Source organism: Prionailurus viverrinus, chromosome F2, assembly GCF_022837055.1.
Source record: "Prionailurus viverrinus isolate Anna chromosome F2, UM_Priviv_1.0, whole genome shotgun sequence".
NCBI classification, from domain to species: Eukaryota; Metazoa; Chordata; class Mammalia; order Carnivora; family Felidae; genus Prionailurus; species Prionailurus viverrinus.
Window position 1 is genome coordinate 74,918,804 of NC_062578.1, and position 19,567 is coordinate 74,938,370.

The window sequence follows — 19,567 nt, forward strand, 5'->3', positions numbered from 1 at the left end:
ACCTTAGTGGGGGCTTCGAAATAAGATAGACCTGGGCATGGTCCCATGCTCTGCCAGGTGTTCACAGTAGCAGAATGACTTGGAATAATTCCTTTAGCCCAGTGGTTCCCAGCCTTGACCATTGGCTAGAATCATCTGACGCCTTTTACAAAATCCCAATCCCAATACCACATCCCAGATCAGTTAGAACCCTGGAAGAGGATGTGGGTGGGGGCAAGGCATCAGGGAATTCCAAGGCATGGTCAAGAATGGACTCTACTCTGGGGCGCCTGGGTGGCTCAGTCAGTTGAGCGTCGGACTGCGGCTCGGGTCATAATCTCACAGCTCGTGAGTTCGAGCCCCGCGTCGGGCTCTGTGCTGACAGCTCGGAGCCTGGAGCCTGCTTCTGCTTCTGTGTCTCCCTCTCTCTCCGCCCCTAACCCACTCGCATTCTGTCTCTGTCTCTCTCAAAAATAAATAAACATTCAAAAAAATTAAAAAAAAAAAAAAAGAATGAACCCTACTCTTAAAGTCAGCCCTCGACCCAAGGGCTTGGAATAAAAATAAAAAAAGAATGGACCCTACTCTTAACTTCTCTGATCTTTATTTTCCTTACCTGTAGAATGGATTCCATGAAGTTTACTGGATGAGCAATGGGTTTGTGTCCGATTTCTGATCTACAGAGCCGTGAGATAATAATTTTGTATCGTTTGAAATCCATACATTTGTGACAATTTGTTCCAGCATCCATAGAAAACCGATATATTGTTATCCCTCACCAGAGGTGTATTTTATCCTGCCCTTGGACCAAACCTCAGGCACAGCTCACTGTTTTCCTGATAATAAAAAGTCCACTGCAGGCTACTAACAAAACCCCAAACCCTCCATCATTAGCCCGGAAAATAGGTCGTTCACTTTCTTTAACGTGGTTGGAGGGAGTGATGGTCTCATGTGGGTGGAACCAGATGGGGCCGCCCCCTTGGTCAGCCTTGCACGACCGTCTAGCACGGGATACTACCTATTATTTGCCCTCAGCCTTTGAAAACTGAGCTAGAAAACATCCCACCTTAACATCCTGTTACAATAATAATGCCTGCTTTGCGAATCTGCCCTGCAGATTGAGGGCACTGATGTGTGTGAACGGAAAACAGTGAGGTGGTGTTCATAAGTCCTTATAGTTAACAGTCCATTCAGTGCGCCCACTAAAGGCCAGTCCAGGAGAAAGCTATGGGTGGAAAATCGGAGGGATCCAAAGGCCAGGCCATCTGGGTCCCTGCCCTGAAGCAGCTCACAGAGAAGAGTAGCTAAAAAGACAACGCACAACCGTCAGACTGCTTGAGCTGAAGGGGACCCGAGCCCACACCCCGATGAAGTGAGCCAGAGAGAGAAGATGTGCATCCCAGGCTCCCACGGCCAGCCCCTGTCAGTGCTGGTTTCAGAATGGCGGCCCCAGGCCCCAGCCCTTTCTCCTACACCGCAGAGATCTCTCTGGAAGTCCTTGTCTATCCCCAGATGGGACCCGCCCCAGGGCGGCCCAAAGGACACCCCCTCCGCAAAGATCGGGAAGGCCACGGGACCTCACACCAAAGCAAGGTTCACTGAAAAGTCAGGAGGTGAGCAGGGCACCATTTCACACAGAGTGACCTTAAAGATCAGTAAGAGAGGAATCAAGAAAGGAAGTGAAGAAATTCGCTGTAAACCCAGTCATCGGTCTGAATCAACTTCCTCTTGAGCTGGAAGCTAACCTAAAGGAAGAGAGAAGGCTAAACGACTTCCTTGAAGGGAAGTTGTAACAAGTGCCTGCAGGGCCCTCCACCTCCCAAGCCCCTGCACAGAGGCAGCTGGGTGTCCAGAGCTCAGGGCCTCCCCCACGGTCCCCACGCGAGCTGGGAAGACAGGAACAGCTCCTCCCAGGCCATGCAAGACCCTCAGGCAGTGGTTCCAAGATAGTTACGAGCACATGAAAATCAGAGATTCCTGTTTCCAATCTTTTCAGAATGCATAGGTCTAAGGCAGGGTTCAGTAATTAGACTTTCAAATAAACAATACCTGTACCTAAGGAATTACCACCCCATGTCCCCCACCTGCCATCATCCCCTCTGCAAGCAGCCACTTGTCAGAGCTTTTACCTCCACCCGGTCACCCCCATGACTCTGGATTGGTGAGTTCACCTGTTTCCATGATTTATCACCTTCACCCCAGACCTGTTGATTTCCTGCTGAGACAAGAGGACGGTTCTGCTCCCTCAATGCCACCCAGCCTCTCCCCCCATATCTCCAAAGGCAGGATGAGAGTATGCTTTTTTCTTCTTTCGGCAAATTTGGCAATTCTTAACAGTGTCTCTTCCTTATTCCATCCGTGTCCCAACAGTCCCTCCCTGGCACCTTCAATGTTGAGCCTGTTGGCATCCTTAAACCTCCCCTTCTTTTCCTCTTTGGTTTTACTGTCCTTGTCCTTGGGTTTAGTTGGTCCTGCACCTTCATGCGAACGAACCTTCCATGCTTTGTTCTATGGGGTAATTCCTACAATTGAAAGCCTGTTAACTTCATTTACCATATTAAGAGTTTACATATATGTAATATATAAATATATTTACATTAAATATATATTTATTTTATATGTTTTATATATTTTAATTAATACACACACACACACACACACACACACACATATATATCACAGGCCAGGCAGTATGCTAGGATTATACTCCCTGCACTCTTGGCTTGTGATGTCACCCCAGGCCATTCCTCTAGCCACATTTCTAGCCTCCCGATCAGAGAGATTCTCCTGCATGCTACTTCACTGTTGCTCAAAACCGTGCAGTGTTTTAGAACATTCTCTGTTTAGACCATAACAGCATGGTGGAGCCTCTCATTGTATCCAGCACTCATAATTGTGCTCTCTCTCCTTCCCTTTCTTCTCTCCCTCTGTCGCCCTTGAACCCTATGCTGTTAACCTTATCTTCAAGGAATCCGTATGTTTTTACACCACCCTTGCTTAGTGACTCTCAGCCAGGTTTGGGAAGCACCACCTTCAGGTTTTCGAGAGAGAGGGAAAGTATTTGGGCTTGGGAGTCAGACGAAAGTTCGCATTCTGACTCAGCCGCTCAGCGACTGGATGACCCAGAATAAACCCCTGTGCCAATCAGGGCATTAGCTTCGACTGGAAAATCTGGACAACTCATTGCTCTCCTAGCATTGCTGTGAGGTTCCTGTGACGCAAGAGAAATGAATGGCCCGCATAACTAGAGATTGGTGAGCACTAATGAGAACAGGCTTTCTTTGCCAATATAGATGCTGTCCAGCTCATTCCCCACTTCGGGCCGGGTCCTCGGCTCGGTGCTGAGGCACAGAGACGAATAATTGCGTTCAGACAAGTGAGGGGCTGGTCACAGAGCAGTGGGCGGGGAGAAAGCAGAGGTCCCAGGAGCCGTGAGGGGCGCCTAAGTCAAACCAGAGGATGTGCTCCAAAAGGTGAGCCCCAGCTGGGTACAAAGGACAAGCAAAACTAAGCTTAGGCGTGTGGGGATGGCATTCTAGACACGCCCACTGCATGAGCAAAGGCAGAACCTATTCCCAGCAATCATACGGGGGCCCTGAGGGTGTGACCACATCTGGCAAGCTTCCACATGTTCAGAAGCTGCCTCGGTCGTGCCCAGGCCACCCCCACTTGCTGGGGGGGAGCCTCAGGTCCCCTCTGAGTTCCATGCCCATTCGTCCCCTGTCCTTCCAAGGCTCCTGGGGCCCTGCCCACCCTCCTCTCTTTCCATGGACCTGCCTCCACGCAGCCTGACCAGGCGCTCAACTTTCCACCCCCCCCCCAGAGCAAGACCACTGAGTCTACTACTGTGCCCGGCACGCCGTCCCAATTGTGCCCATGTGAGACCGATATTCTGGGCCTTTCCAAGGTTGGAAAGTGAGTGATGGTCACAATAAGGAAATAGGCAAGGGAGGTGACCAGCAGCAGGCATGGAGCCATGACCAACAGGCGTCTCTACCCAAGTGCCTGCTGGCCTGAGGTGGGGTCTGCTCGGTAAGGGGAGATGGGGCCCCAATGTCTGTCTAAGGCCTTTGTGGGTCTTTCCTATGGTGATGCTGGGGTCCCCTCATCCTCTTTTTCCCTTCATATTCGAACTGGAGCTCATTACGTCTTCCCTCCCTCTGAATGAAACTCGCCTCCTTCCTCCCCCGCCCTCACCCAGCCGTCAGCAACGTCTTGGAGTCCAGGTGTGTGCAAGGCCAGAGGTGAGGGTGATGAGAAAGAAGGGGCACTCTGGTCCCCCTCATGAGGAGATGGCAGATCAGCTGAAGCCAGCCACAGTAGAGCTGGGGGAACGGGGCTGTGGGCAGAAGAAACAGCCAACAGGGACGAATAAGGAGAAATTTCTCCCCCACACACTATAGGCAGAGACTTGCCACCTAATGGCGGCAAGTGTGACCTCCGACACCAATGCAGGTGTCTGGACCAACGGGGTCCCACAGCGAGACAACACAGCATGGGAATGCCAGCGCTCAGCCTCAGGTTCCAAAACCATTGTTCCTTCCTCCTTCCGGTGTCCCTCCTAAACGCGGGCCTGGGCCCTTCTGAAGTTCTTTGCCTGTAAAACAGGAGAAGAAAAAGCCCACTGCAGAGCTGATGCGGGCTACAATAAAATCATGGCTGGACTCAGAGGCCTTGCTGGCCTCTCTGTGTGGCCAGGGGGAGGGCCATGGCTGTGATCTGGCAGAAGCCACGCCTGCTTTTGAACCTGTAGCCTGCACCTGGCCAGTGTTGGGTCTCGGGGCCAGTTACTTAACATCTCTGAGCACCTCCTGAGTTAGGGATGAAATGCCTCTATCGACACCCCTCCAGGGTGCTGTGAGGAATAAATAAATCGACATCCATGGATGGCACAGGAAAGCACTAGGCACGCTGTAACTCTTCAAGAGGTGAATTGTCATGATTGAGAGCAGTAATCGTCCCAGAGGTGAATTTCTCTTGTGATGCAGTGCCTCTTACTTAGACGTTTCTGGCCCTCTGCCATGGCCCTTCTTAACTCTGCTCGACAGTGTGTATTAAGCACCTGATTTGTTCCCAGTTCTCTACAAGTCTGAAGACTGAAGCCCACAGCTCATTACCCTTTGAAGGATGAGCTATAAATACACTGGGTCATTAAAAAGAGGAAGAAGTGCACCTGGACAGTCAAGAACATGTAAATTCGGCCAGAGGAGACTTCAGGGCCCAGAGACCGCCCATCAGCATGGTCTTCCTGGCCTCTTCAGAAGAACTCTGGACGTCCAGGTCAGGGACCACAGGTCAGCCAGCTTCCCCTCCGGCTGCCTCAGGAAACCCCCAGGGATCCCTCGCCCTCTGGGGGAAGAGGGAAGTGACCCCTGGTGGGAGGGTCCAACGCTTGGTCCCCAAAGGCATTGTGTTCCCCTCTGTGGACTGGCATGTCCTGAATGTCTCAAACCAGGAGGAGCAGAGGGGAAAGAGGGTGTGAGTTTCGACTGTGCAGCGGATGATTTGGATGACCTTGGGCAAGTTATTGAACCCCTGAACCCCAGTTTTCTCATCTGTACGGTGGGATGCCCTTGAACGTTAGAGAAGACGCAGGAAGTGCATCTGACACATCGTAGACGTGCAACAGAAGTAGTTTCTCTTTCTCTTCCTCCTCTTTCCCTTTTCTCTTAGTGGATTATGTCCATTTTGCATCCCGAGCACTTGGGAAAGTTGCTGGCACGCAGCGAGTGCTCGAGGAATGCTTTTTTAAAGAACGAAGGAGAGCTCCGATTTCCCCAGCTTGGAGTCTGTCAGAATCACCGACGGCATTCTCACTGTGGGACAGAAGTCACTGTGGGGTGTGGTAGACTGTGCCATGGCCCTGCAATGACGTCTGTGCCCTGACACCTGCCTGGAACCTATGGATAGGTTGTTACATGACCAAAAGGGACTTGGCAGGTAAGATTAAGGTCAGGGACCCTAATAGAGGAAGATTTCTAGAGTGGTTACTCGGGGCCCGATCTAATCACACGGTCCCTTAAAAGCAGAGAACCTTCGCTGGCCAGAGGCAGAAGGGATGCGGCGGAAGGGGAGGGCATGGAGGTTCAAAGCAGAGGAAGGATTCGTCATGCTCTTGCTGACTCCGAGATGTGGAGGGGCTGCATCCAAGGGCCAGACAGAGGCCCCTTGGAGCTAAGGATGGCCCCCAGCTGACAGCCGGCAAGGAAATGGGACCTCAGTCCTGACCCATAGAGACTGTGATCGAATGTTTCTCTTATTTTCAGGCGATTTGTTACACCAGAAATTGACAACCAATACCCTGAGCCTCCAGAGTATGGACGCTGACCTACCAAGCCCTTTGGCTAATATGTACATTCACCAAGCGTGCCGGAAGTGTCCCCTTCATCACCATTTGCAAATGTCAACTGAGAGCTGGACACCAGGCTAGTGGTTCCCACATTCCTCTCGTCCCTAAACATCAAGAGCTCTTACTGTGTGGTCATCCAGCCCCATAGCCATTAGGCCTTGGCCCCTAGGGGACCCATCAGGGTAAATTAAAACTAAAACATTTTGGCTGGGAAAATCTTGGGGGACTTTCACTGGGACTAAACATATCCATGGGCTGGGAGTCTATTTATGTTCCAAACAAAGTCATGATTTTGCCTCCAAGATTCCATAAGCCCCGTGTTGTACCAATGTCCTACGTTCCTTCCCACCGATGGTGTCTCCTCACAGTTGTGTAACGCCTCACAGCTATTTGATGGTCACAGGAGGAGTGGTGAGGACAGGGAGCAGGTGGAGAAAACCTTACTGGAGAGGGAGCTTGTGGCTTCCTCCATCTTGAACTTGGATATCTCCTGCCCAAGCACAGGGGTGAAAATCCACACCATAAACATAGAAACTGCCATTTTTCTCCTTCCTCACCTCTCTTCTGCTCACAGGGGCTGAGACTGGACCAGAGCTTTGGGTGCATGGTGGTTTAGACAGAGAAATGGTAAACTCAGTCAGCTGGGCCAGTGACTTCCTCTTTAAAGATCTCCAGGGTGTCTGGGCCAGAAGGGAGGCCAGCTGAACGTTTCTTTCTGAGTTCATTTCCAGGTTTCAGATTAGATATCTGTCCCGACTTAAGAATTATTGCTACCCCCTCTTACTGATGGGAAAGAGAAGTTGGAAGAATGGACGCAAGTTTCCAGGGGCTCAGAAATGTCTGGAAGGAGGCTCTGCAGGGAACGTTCTTCGCCATGGACCACGGTGAACAGTAACACTGACGGAGGCTGAACTTGCCAGGCCTTAACCTGTGCTGCTCGTAAAAGTCCTCATTTCCTTCTCGCCTGAAGTGATGGGTGAAACATCTCCTCTACCAAATCCAGAGGCATGAGAAATCCTGTGCGGGGTCGCAGCCTGTAAAAGGGACTCAGACTCAGAAGTCTGACTTGGGGCTCAGCCACAGGAGTCCGGCCACACTACCTCGGTGCAGTCCCAGAAAGGGGTGAGTGGGGAGCCAGCTCTTTGAGGGATGGGTTGACGTTAACCATGCAGGGGCAGTGGGGGTTGCCATCAGGCAGAGGGCCGGCCCATCGGGAGGCAAAGTGAGGGGCCAGCATGCCAAGGGTAGTAGAAAATAGTCAAAATTGATCTTGAAGATCTGGGGCGCCTGGGTGGCTCAGTTGGTTAAGTGTCTCACTCTGAGTTTTGGCTCAGGTCATGATCTCACCTCACGGTTCATGGGTTCAAGCCCCATGAACCCATGAGGTTGGGCTCCTCTTAGAGGAGCTTTGGATTGCTTTGGATTTTCTCTCTCTCTCTCTCTGCCCCTTCCCCACTCACACTGCCTCTGTGCCTCTCAAAATAAAGAAATAAACTTAAAAAAAAAAGAAGAAGAAGAAGAAAGAAAATCTACAGAGTCAAGGAGGCACAGTTATGGTATGGGCCCTGTCCTGTCAGTGGTGGAGGGCAGGGGTGAGCAGGCCGGGCAGGACCGGAGGTGCTTCTGGATGTTCCAGCCTCCAGGAGGGTGTAAGCGGAAGGCCAGAAATATCCCTTCACGCCGCCAGGCTTAGCCAGCTGCCCCATCTGCAGAGTTAGAGCTTCTCGAGCTTTCTTGGCACATCGCTGTGGACTGCGTCCAGAGGACGTGTCTCTCTGTGCAGGGGCCAAGGGGCTCTCCAGGGGCTCTCCATCCCCAGTGACTTCACTGGCCCCAGAGCCACCCGGCCAGACAGTGGATGGCATCATAACCACAGCCACGGTCTGGCCTGCCGGGTGACATCACAGGCCCCAAATAGCTCCAACATTTGTGAGCAGTTCAGAGAGTGGGCAAGGTCACGTGGGCCTCCGCCCCCAGCCTTTGCCATTCTTCCGCTCCCTGTGGGGATTCTACCCCAGCTGCTTCTTGGATCGACTGGAGACGTAACGACTTTGATCCCAGAGGCATAAAAATCATTACGAAAAGCAGACCAGCAAAAAAGGAGGGACAGGAAATCACCCTAAACCCTACTACCCAGGGAGTCACTTGTAACATCTGGGTGTTTAGAAACATCCTTCTGTATCATAGGCACACGTGAACGAAAAAGGCCCATATACTACATAGTATTTTGTAGCTAAAAAAAAAAAGAAATTAATCCAACGTGGACCCTCAGTGTGTCATTAGTTACTGGAAATAATTTTTAATCCTGGCATATGACAGTAGTACTGAGTCTTGCAGGGAGGTTAGGCTCTGATATCTTGAGTAAAAATCACATACAGTCAAAAATCACCTGTTAACGCCCACTAGGTAGGGTTGTGGCATAGAGTGCGCCCCAGTGACAATGGTCAGCATTTTCTCTGACGTGGGAGCAAGGCTCTGTTTCTCTGGTTGATCCCAAAGGAGAAGTAGACAGCTTCCATTTACAGACACTTGATTTTTTAAATTCCATATTTTCATCATGCCATGGTTGTTACTATCGGTCTAGTGCCTAGAGCTAAATCTTTACAAGCCGATCCAGCCAGGATGCAATTGCACCGTATTCTACTTTGCTGAACATTCCTCAGCCCCATTGTGACCTCCTCACCGAGGACACAGATGTTCCAAGAGTCCCAAACAGTCCTGCCTCAGAGACCCAAGTATATGGGACCAGAGTCCTGTTGGAACTGTTGGGGCTTGAAGGACATTTGGAATCATCCCATCTCCCCCTGCCATTTTCTAGATGGAAGCCGAGGCTTGGAAAGAGGAAGGGACCCCCACCCAGCAAGTCAACAGTGGCTGGGCCACATGGGCCACCAGGGTCTCCTGGCAGGCCTCGAGGGGACCCTGGGGACCGTGTAACAGGGCTGCACCAGGCAGCCTGGTGTTCATTCTGTCGTTGACCAAGTGGGTCCCAGACTTCCGCTCCTGACCCTTTCATATGAACACCATCGTGTCCCGAGTGTTCACAGTCCCGGGATGTTTGTGACCTGTCAGACCCTCACAACAAACCTGGTGAGTAGGTCAGAGCACAGACTGTCACCTGCCATTTCACAGATGGGAAAACCCAGGCTCAGAAGGGATGAACGATCACAAAGCCAGACCCAGGGGTCTCCCGTGAGTCATTCACCTGACACGATGCACCTGACAAGTGTCCCCTGAACAGCTGTGTCTACCCTGTTTCATAAGACGATGGGGAAAGAGAACCAGTTCTCTGGAAGTGGTCGGGGCAGAACCTACTAGCAGCCATGGCGGGATTAAAACACAGAGCTCCTAAGCCCAGACGGGGGTCCTCGGGACCTGTGCGTGTCCGTATAGAGCATTCCGTTCTAGGGAGAACGCCCCCCTCCACTTGGTTAGTGATTTGGGGACAGACAAGGGGTGGGTTTCAGCCCCTACACTGCGCCCCAAGAGAACCAAGCTACTGCTCAGGACACATGACTTCCTGAGCCGGACACAGAAGGCTTGTCTGCACCTGCTCCCGAGGTGTCTTCTGATGACTACAGATCCCCGTCACCTCGGCTGGGCACGTGTTTGCGGAGGTCATGATTTTCCATGTCCAAATCTTAGAGATGCAGAATTTCTTCCAGCTGAGGCACCTGCTCCTCAACCCTGCCAGGAACGTGGGAGAAGACGGTGCAGGCGGCCCCCAGACAAGCCATCCACTCGTCCCTTGTAGCAGCGGGCTCAGGGGAGGTCGGGAAAGAGCCGGGCCAACCCAGCCCCAGGGTCGGGGGTGGGGGTGGGGGTGTCCCGCCTCCCAGCCTGAGCTCACACACGGTTTCCTCGGCCTGGAAGGCTCTCCTCTGTTCTCGCTGCTCAGCCCCTTCTGCCTCCCTGCTGCCCCCTCCCTGCGAAGCCCACCTTCTCCTCCAGGCAGCTGGGCCTCTCTTCTCTCCCCTCCCACAGAACCTCACTCGCTGCAGGTTTACCTTCCCCCGGGGGCTCGGTTGATGAAGCGTCTGACTTCGGCTCAGGTCACGATCTCTCCGTTCGTGAGTTCGAGCCCTGCATCGGGCTTGCTGCTCAGCACAGAGCTCGCTTCAGATTCTCTGTCCCCTTTTCTCTCTGCCCCTCTGCCATTCTCTCTCTCTCTCTCAAAACTAAATGGAGGGGGAAAGCTGGCTTTTCTTACTCCAAAAGCCCTCCTGGGGCATGTTCTTTATTTCTTAAAATTCATTTATTTATTTATTTTTAATTTTTTTTAACGTTTATTTATTTTTGAGACAGAGAGAGGCAGAGCATGAACAGGGGAGGGGCAGAGAGAGAGGGAGACACAGAATCTGAAACAGGCTCCAGGCTCCAAGCTGTCAGCACAGAGCCCGATGCGGGGCTTGAACTCACGGACCGTGAGATCATGACCTGAGCCGAAGTCGGACGCTTCGTCGACCGAGCCACCCAGGCGCCCCTCATTTATTTTTGAGAGAGACAGCGTGAGCAGGGGAGGGGCAGAGAGAGAGGCAGGCAGAGAACCCCCAGCAGGCCCCTGGAGGTGGTGTGTGTGCACATGTGAGCACGTATGTGCTGGGCCTGGAGGCGGGGTGCACGTGCCCGTGTGTGCATACATGGGCTGGGGCTGGGGGTGGGGTACCTGTGCGCGTGCGAGCACGGGCCGTGCGGGGCCTGGAGGCGGGGTGCGGTGCTCGCAAAGGGCAGAGCTGGAGGTCGGGTGGGGTGTGGGACAGGCAGAAATTTGCACATGATTTGAAATTTCTCAGGCTGCGTCTTGCCAAGTGGTTTGCTCTGAGGCTCAGAACCAGGCCGTGTCGTCTGGGCTGGAACGTAGGGCTGTTGGCGACCGATCCCTGACTCATTCTGAAAGCCTGCGGGCTTGCTGCTCACTGAGGACCAGAGCCTCCCGCTCCAGCCCGCTCACCCCGGCCTTCCGTGTGGGCCTCGGAGGACCCTTGCTCCCTCCCAAGAGCCAGGAGGGTCCGCGGGAAGCCCTTAGCACGTCGATCACCTCGACTCCCTCCCTCCTGCGGGCCCCCTTCCCTGGAACACGCTGCCTCTAGTCTGGGCTCTGCGTCCCCCAAATGCAGCTTCCCTACTCTGCCCAGGAGGTCCCGGAGGCTCTTCCGAGTCCCAGGTCCCAGTGGCCCTATCTGTTCTGCGTCCCTCCCTCCACTCCTGGCACTCCCTGTGGGGACCTGCCACCCCAGAGCCACGGACACACGACTCCACATCGCCTCTGCCCAGACGTGGCCACCGAGAGCGCATCCGGCAGAAGCCATAAAAGTGTTGCTTTTCCACACCACCGATGCGCACCCCAGACATCTCAGCCCTTCCGGGCCCTTCCCCCGCCACCCTGGGTGAGATTCTGGGTGGGTGGGCCGGGGGCTGAGCCTGGGAATATTGGTTGAGTATATTCACACCCAGCCGGGCAGCTCTTGTGTGCTCCCACCTAGTGGTCCTGACAGTTCGTGAAGGTGGCTGGAATGCGTGGAAACCGTGTTGCTGGTTATTTCCAGGAGCAAGCATGCTGGAGGCTCGGTCTGCTGACCGGCCAGTGCCCTTGCCCTGCCTACTGTTGAATATTCTCCCCTAGGGGGGAATCCCTCCCACTCACCACCCACCCACACCTGCTGACACTTCCTGCCACTAAGACACTCCAAGAGCCCCCACCCCAGACTAGCCATTGCTTCCGGGTGAGCCACGTTGTCTATTTCTGCCTGGAGCCCCCTCGACCTAGGAACCAATAGACCATGAGCAGAACCAAAGAGAAACTTCACACAGCCTTCTGTCTCCCTGAGTCCCCTCTCCTCGCCCCTCTGTCTACCCGACCCCTCCTTCCCTTATCTGTCCTCCATTTCTGCATAAACTCGATTTCTGCCTGGTTCAAAAGATGCCCTAGGGGGGCGCCTGGGTGGCGCAGTCGGTTAAGCGTCCGACCTCAGCCAGGTCACGATCTCGCGGTCCGTGGGTTCGAGCCCCGCGTCGGGCTCTAGGCTGATGGCTCAGAGCCTGGAGCCTGTTTCCGATTCTGTGTCTCCCTCTCTCTCTGCCCCTCCCCCATTCATGCTCTGTCTCTCTCTGTCCCAAAAATAAATAAACGTTGAAAAAAAAAAAATTTTTAAATTAAAAAAAAAAAAAAAAAGATGCCCTAGGGAATGACCCAGGACCATCTTGCATGGACCTCCACACAGCCCGGGAAGGCACTGCCTCATGAAAGCAAGGCTTTCCGGTTGCATTACCCTTGCTTGAAAAGCCCTCAGACGGGAAGCTCATTACCACCCCAGAAAAACCCTCTGGTTATTAATGCGACGGATTATGAATTATATGGTCACCGAAGCGGATGACCAAAAACTCACTCAAAAAACTATTTTGAGCCCCCATTTCTGCCAGATAACAGAAAATACAATTTAGCCCTTTCTGAACAACAAACTGTGTCACTACAAGTCCCTGCGTCATCTCTTTGGGGGTGAACAGTCGGGAGACACCCCTGCCTTTTCTCTCAGGTGCCACCTGAATTCTGGAGTCTCAAGGCACTGATGGGGATTGCATATCTGGCCCGTGTCCCCATCTGCTCCCTCATGACACCCGCCAGATAGACGTGGTCTCTGCCAGGACTCGGTCTTTGTGTGTCGGAATCCCAGGAAAAGACTGGAAGGGCGGGTTTGGCTCAAGGCGTGAGGCAGAGCTCGGTGGCCGTTCCCCACCGCCCTCTTGGCTGTCACAAGAGGAGAAAGTGAGCAGTCACTTGATTCAGAGTACATCTTGTGTATTATTTTTGGGGTGTTCTACATTTTAACCCCCAGTGGTATTACAGGCAATTTACAGGAAGTTATTGAAGAAGACTTTGCTCACTATGTAGAAGCTGCTGGTTGATCTGCAGTTGGAATCTGGGCTTTGGAGAAGACACGTGTGCATTTGCAAATGAGAGCGTGAACTCTGACACACAAACTAAAATGTGCTCAAGAAACATTCTTGCCCACGATAAAGAATCCGGGTCCAAAGGAGTCAGCCCGAGACAACAGCCACATTTCACTGAGGGCCCCGATTTTTTTCTCTTAAAATGTCCATTGCTGCTTTAGCTGCAAAAGTCACACAGATTCATTTTTAGTGTTTTAAATGTAAACAACAGCATAAATTAAAAAAAAAAACTGAACATCACCCATAATCTTTCTAGGAATTCCAGAAATAGCCATTATAAATGTTTTGACATATTTTCGTCTGGCCTTTTGTCTCCTGAGGGGGTGTGCGTAAAATTATGTCATTCTGCTAATTCTTTACATATTATTTTGCATCCTTTTTTTTGCTGCGTGTCTTTGTTTTCTTATATCTACCATTATGCCATATACCATCTACTAGTTCTTTCCATCGATCTGATCGGTTTCAGTGAACAGAACACAGGAAAAGAAAAGTCTTCAGGGGGTCCCATTCCACGGGGGGCTCCGGGGGTTGAAAATTAACAACAAATAAAATGAATACAAACATTTCACAATGCAGTGAATGGTTGTCAGTGCTACGAAGAACAGCAAGTCAGAAGGGAGAGAAGGTACGGTGGGATAGCATTGCCATTTGACATGGGGTGGCCTCTCGGAGGCCATCACCTCAGAGAGGTGATATTTGAGCCAAGTCTCGAAGGAGGTGAAGGAAAGAGCAGGATGGATCTTTGGGAGAGAACATCCGGGAAGAGGGAACAGCAGGTGCAAAGTCCCTGAAGCGAAAGGGTGCTTGGACTGTGGAGGATAGGAGAGGGTAGGAGCAGCTGGGGTAAACTGAGCCAGAGAGAGAAGGGGAGGAGATGAGGTTTTTGAGTTGAGGCCAAGGGTCCAGTCGCTCTTAGAAGCCAATGTAAAGAGTCTCGGTTTTCCTTTAGATGGGATGGTAAGACATTAGAAGACTCTGAACAGAGCGACATAATACAACTCACCTTATAAAAATTCCTCAGGGCACCTGGGTTGCTCAGTTGGTGAAACATCTGATTTCAGCATGGGTCACGATCACACAGTTTGTGAGTTTGAGGCCCGCGTCAAGCTCTAGGCTGACGGTGCGGAGCCTGCTTGTGGCTCTCTCTGCCCCTCGCCCACCCCACTCTCCCTTTCTTTCTCTCTCTCTCTCTCCCTCTCCCTCTCTCTCCAAATAAATACAACTTTAAAAAACAAACAGTAAAAAATAATTTAAAAATAAAAGAATTCTTCTGGTTTGGCATGGAGAAAAGGCTTTAGAGGGAATTGGGGTAAAAACCCAAATCAGCAGCAGAAACCTCCTCCAATGAACCAAGCAAAAGATAGTGGGAAGTTGGGCTGGGACCACAGGAGGCAAGGTGAGAAGTACCAGATTCCAGATCTGTTTGGAAGAAGGCAGAGAGGACTCAAGCATAAGGGAGTCCCGAATGTCACTCTAGATGACGTTCAAGGCTTTCGGGTTAGATGAGATCGCCCAGGGGGTGTGTCCTAAAGAAGAGAGGGACCCGGGAACTGAGCCTTGGGACATACTGACAAGCAGAAGTTGGAAAGGGACAAAGGGTTCAGGTGGCGAGACAGAAAACCAATCTCTTTTGGGAGCCAACTCAGTAGGTTGTGGATGCTGGAATCCCCATTCCAATCTTGAGGGAAACCATGTTCTCCCCACGTGACAGATGAGGGAAACCGAGGTTCAGAGAGAAGAAAGGACTTCTCTCAGGTGTTGAATAAGAAAGAACAGATGCTGTGGATGACGTATGGGAAAGCTTCTTGGCCTGGCTATGTCCTGCACCTGCACGTTGGTCATGCCAATATGGAAGCTGGCATTTCTCTTTCCGCACTAGTCATCAACCATGACAGAGAGGGAGTTGATTGGGATGCACATTCCAGTGTCCTCCCCTCTTGGGTGAGATAATTCTGAGACAGGTTCTACAATCCTCCCCAGAACTCCTCAGTGGGGCTGGGTCCCTGTTGGCCACGGTCATCATTGCAGATCGATAATACTCCTTACAGCCCCTGCCTCACTTGGCCGTTTTCATAGTGTCGTTTTCCAGATCACCACTGCCCCCCCCCCCCAAAAAAATTCCCTTGTACTTGAATTCTTATCTTGGTTTCTTCTGGAAAAACGCAAACGTAGACTTCTTCGTATGAAGAACGAAGACACAGGCCTGGGAAGGAAAACAGACGCGTCCCAGGGGCACTGTTGTCCATGGCGAGACACGTGTGGGACACATGTATCTGGGCGCGCATCCTTATGTGCATGTGGGTGAGTGTCCACGTCTGTGGGCCGGCTCATAAGTTAAAAACAGGAAAGGAAAATGTAAGCAGCTTCTTATGTAAATATTGGGCAACCAGAATACTTTTCTTTTGCTTCTAGTCATTTCTGAGTTTCTGAAACTTTGCTGTTATTTTTGTCCTGGGGATTTCAGGGTCTCTCCCCTTATGCATGTTTCTTCTCTCCCTCCTGCCCACCTGAGCCCCCGAGGTGGGGCGGGGGGAGACCTCCTGACCTGAGGGCATTCTTGGAACCTTGGCAAAGCAGGGGGCATCTCTGCTCCTCTGGAGAGCAGAGAATTCACTGAGAGACACAAGATCGTCCAGCGGCTGCCTCGCCATCCTGCCCCAGTGCACTCCCAGCTCCAGTGAAAAGGGGTGGGCAGGCACCAGGGTTGAAACAGTTCTAGATTTGAGGGCAGAAACCCACCTCCTCTGAATCTGAGAAAGGGGCTGATAGAGCCTGCCTCACAATCCCACAAGGTGGCTGTGAGCCTGAAATGAGCCCAACAGTCATTGGAGAGCATTTGAAAGAACAGGTTTTAGAGCCAGACAGACAGAGGTTCAAATCTTGACTCTGTCATTTCTATGACATTGAGAAGTAAATTAACTTCTCTGACCCTCTGCTTCTTTATCCACAAAGTGAGGATTCAAATTTGTTAAATCTCATTTAATTAAATAAGATAATATGCAAATTGGGCAGCCTACATAAGGCATATAGAATATGCTTCCAAATGTCAATTTCCTCCTTTCCCCCTATCCCACTACTTCCTGAAGAGCGAGAGAAGATAAAGTCAGTGCAGGTAGACAGGCGAAAAGGAAATAAGAGGTTTAAGGCTCAGGGCATTTTTCTTTGGGTTAACCAATGCAGAACTCATTATAATATTAATTTAATCCAATTCACAAAACTTTACTGCAGCAATAATAAAGACGACAGGTAGAGGAAACATAGCTGTAATATACAGAGATCTCTTCTACAAATTGATAAGAAAAACACAAACCACCCAATAAAGTAGGTAAAACTATAAAAAAATAAAGCAATCAAAATGAACCACAAACATATGAAAAGATCCTTAAATTTGCTAGACGTCAGGGAAATAAAAATTAACATAATGATGAAACATCATTCTACAACCATCTGATGGGCACATCTCAAAATAGTAACACCTAATGCTAATGGAAATGCAAATTGCCTTCTCAGTTTTACAAAGCAAGGCAGCATCGACTCAAACTTTAAAACATATATTCTTTAATCTAGAGATCCACTTTTAGGATTCAGTGCCACAGAAATGAAAAGCATTGGCACACACACACACACACACACACACACACAGAGTTAGGTGAGTGTTTAAATAAATAATATCATGCTATACCGTGGAATATTGTGAGATTACTTGAAGAATATACTCAAATTATGACAATGGGATCTATGACTTGTTATTGACAAAAATAAGATGCAAAGAGGTGTGTTTATATTATGTCATTTTGGTAAAGCAAACAAGGATTCAAATGAAAAAGCCTGCCCAGGGATGCCTACGCACGTGGATGATTGGATGAGCTGAGTAGACAGTGGGAGAGAGTGCCCACCAGACCGACAGCACCGCTTCCTCAGGATGGGGGTGGTCACAGGGTAAGGAAGAGGGTGAGGAAGGCAGAAGGGGAAAGAAGAATGAGCATGACCATGAGACTGAAATCATGTGCACTATGACCCCACGTACGTGCGTGCATCTCAATGCATCAAGAGGTTCAGGAGAATGAAAAGATTCCAGTAGGTGAAAAACCCACTGACTTAATGGAAGGACACTGTACATTGTTGAGTAAATGAAAGTAATAACTAGAGTAAAAACACCGGTGAGTGGGACTGGAGTTCTCGGTGGCTTATAGAGAAGACCGTCCCCACAAAGGGGGAGCAGATGCCAAGACAGAAAATGTGCATGGCATGCACCTGGCCTAGCGTGGCAAGTCCCAGAGTGGCTGCAGAGAAGATCATGGGAGAAATGACAGCAAGGGTGATATCAGCACCACAGAAAGACACATTTTGTGCAATGGGACAGTCGATAGAAGCTGTCAGAAGCCAGAGACAGGAGAAGCACGAGGGTATGGGTGTTGGGGGTGGGGGGAGCTTGTAGACGATGAATAGACCCCACATATAGCTAATGGACCAGAAATAATTACGAAGCGAAACATAACCCATAAAAAAGCAAGGTTGGGGGGTGCCTGGGTGGTGCAGTCGGTTAAGCGTCCGACTTCAGCCAGGTCACGATCTTGCGGTCCGTGAGTTCGAGCCCCTCGTCGGGCTCTGGGCTGATGGCTCGGAGCCCGGAGCCTGATTCCGACTCTGTGTCTCCCTCTCTCTCTGCCCCTCGCCCGTTCATGCTCTGTCTCTCTCTGTCCCAAAAATAAATTAAAAAAAAAAAAGTTGGAAAAAAAAAAAAAAGCAAGGTTGGGAGAGGGAGGGGAGTGGTGATTAGTGGTCTCATCAATTCACTCAGTAAATATTTATTAGGAACCTGCCATGTGCCAGGCATTGCTCTGGGAGGGAAAACATAGAATTGAAACAAACAAAAAGCACTAATCTGGGGTGCTTCCATTGTTGTGAAGGAGACAGACAAATGACACCCACGTATGAAGGAGCACGCTGTGTGGTGGTGGCGGTAAAGGGTGGAGGGGAGTGGGCGGGGCAAGCAGATGTCATGAAGCACGTGGTGAGAAAGCCTCTTTAGGAGGTGACAGTGGGCAGGGGATGAGCGAGGTCAGGCCACCCTCCATGTGGATGCCCGGGCGAGAGCCATCCAGGCAGAGGAGCCAGCACGTGCATGGGCCCTGAGCTCAGAAAGCACGGAATGTTCTAGAATCAACACAAAGGCAGTGTGATAAGAGGAAAGAGAGAAGGGAAAAATGAGATGGGAGAAGATAATACACACATTTTAACATTTATAAATATGGAGTATGGGCAAGCTATTTAATGTTTCGTAATTACATACCATTGGAACTATGAACAAAAAAATCAAAGATAGCGACTTCTGGTGCATGAGCTTCCCATACTGTCTGAAATTTTATTTCCCTGATAGAAATCATTTTTTGATGGTTTTTAAAAAATGCTTATTTATTTATTTGGGAGGGGGGCATGAGCTGGGGAGGGCCAGAGAGAGAGGGAGAGAGAGAATCCCAAGCAGTCTCCACTGTCAGCACAGAGCCCGATACGGGACTCAACCCCATGAGCCATGAGATCACGACCTGAGCTGAAACCAAGAGTGGGACGCTTAACCGACTGAGGCACCCAGGCATCCTGGCCCTGATGATTTCTTAAAAGAAATTAATGTGTTGTTAAGTGGACAGAGCAACACACGAGAGAGAGAGAATAGGTTAAAAAAAAAAAAAACTGACCTCGATAACAATGGCCAGTAGATAGGGTATTTTCTAGAATGGACTCCAAAAGCTGCATTTAAGTTCAGCTCACTCCTCCACCTTCTACAACCACAGCCAAAGAATGGCCAGTGCGAATCCACATTCAGAATCGTCATCCTGAAATCCTTCGAGCACAGTATGCTCCAGGCTGTGTGAATGCTCAGTATGTTCTATTATTTTTAAAGATAATTTTTAAATTGCTTTATTGTGTGGATATAAAAGAAATAGAGGTTTATTACAAAATTTTGAACTACAAAATACAATGAAAAAACTGAACCATGACCCCATAAGCTCTCCGGTGTCTCTGTTAACTATGTGTTTCCCTTTCCAGGCTTTTTTTCTGTAGTTGAGCTCATGTGACATAAGTCAACTGTATTCTACTTTTTAAAAAAATTTTTGCTTAATGTTAAAACATTGATTTTCTAGTTTCTTAAAGAGAAAGAGTGAGGGAGATCATCTAAGAGATGATGAATGCCATACCTCTTCATCAACCAGCATTTCCAAAGGACTAGCATACGTCATTTCTCCAATATTCTGAAACTACAAAGTTTGTCACTCAAATTGTATATATTTA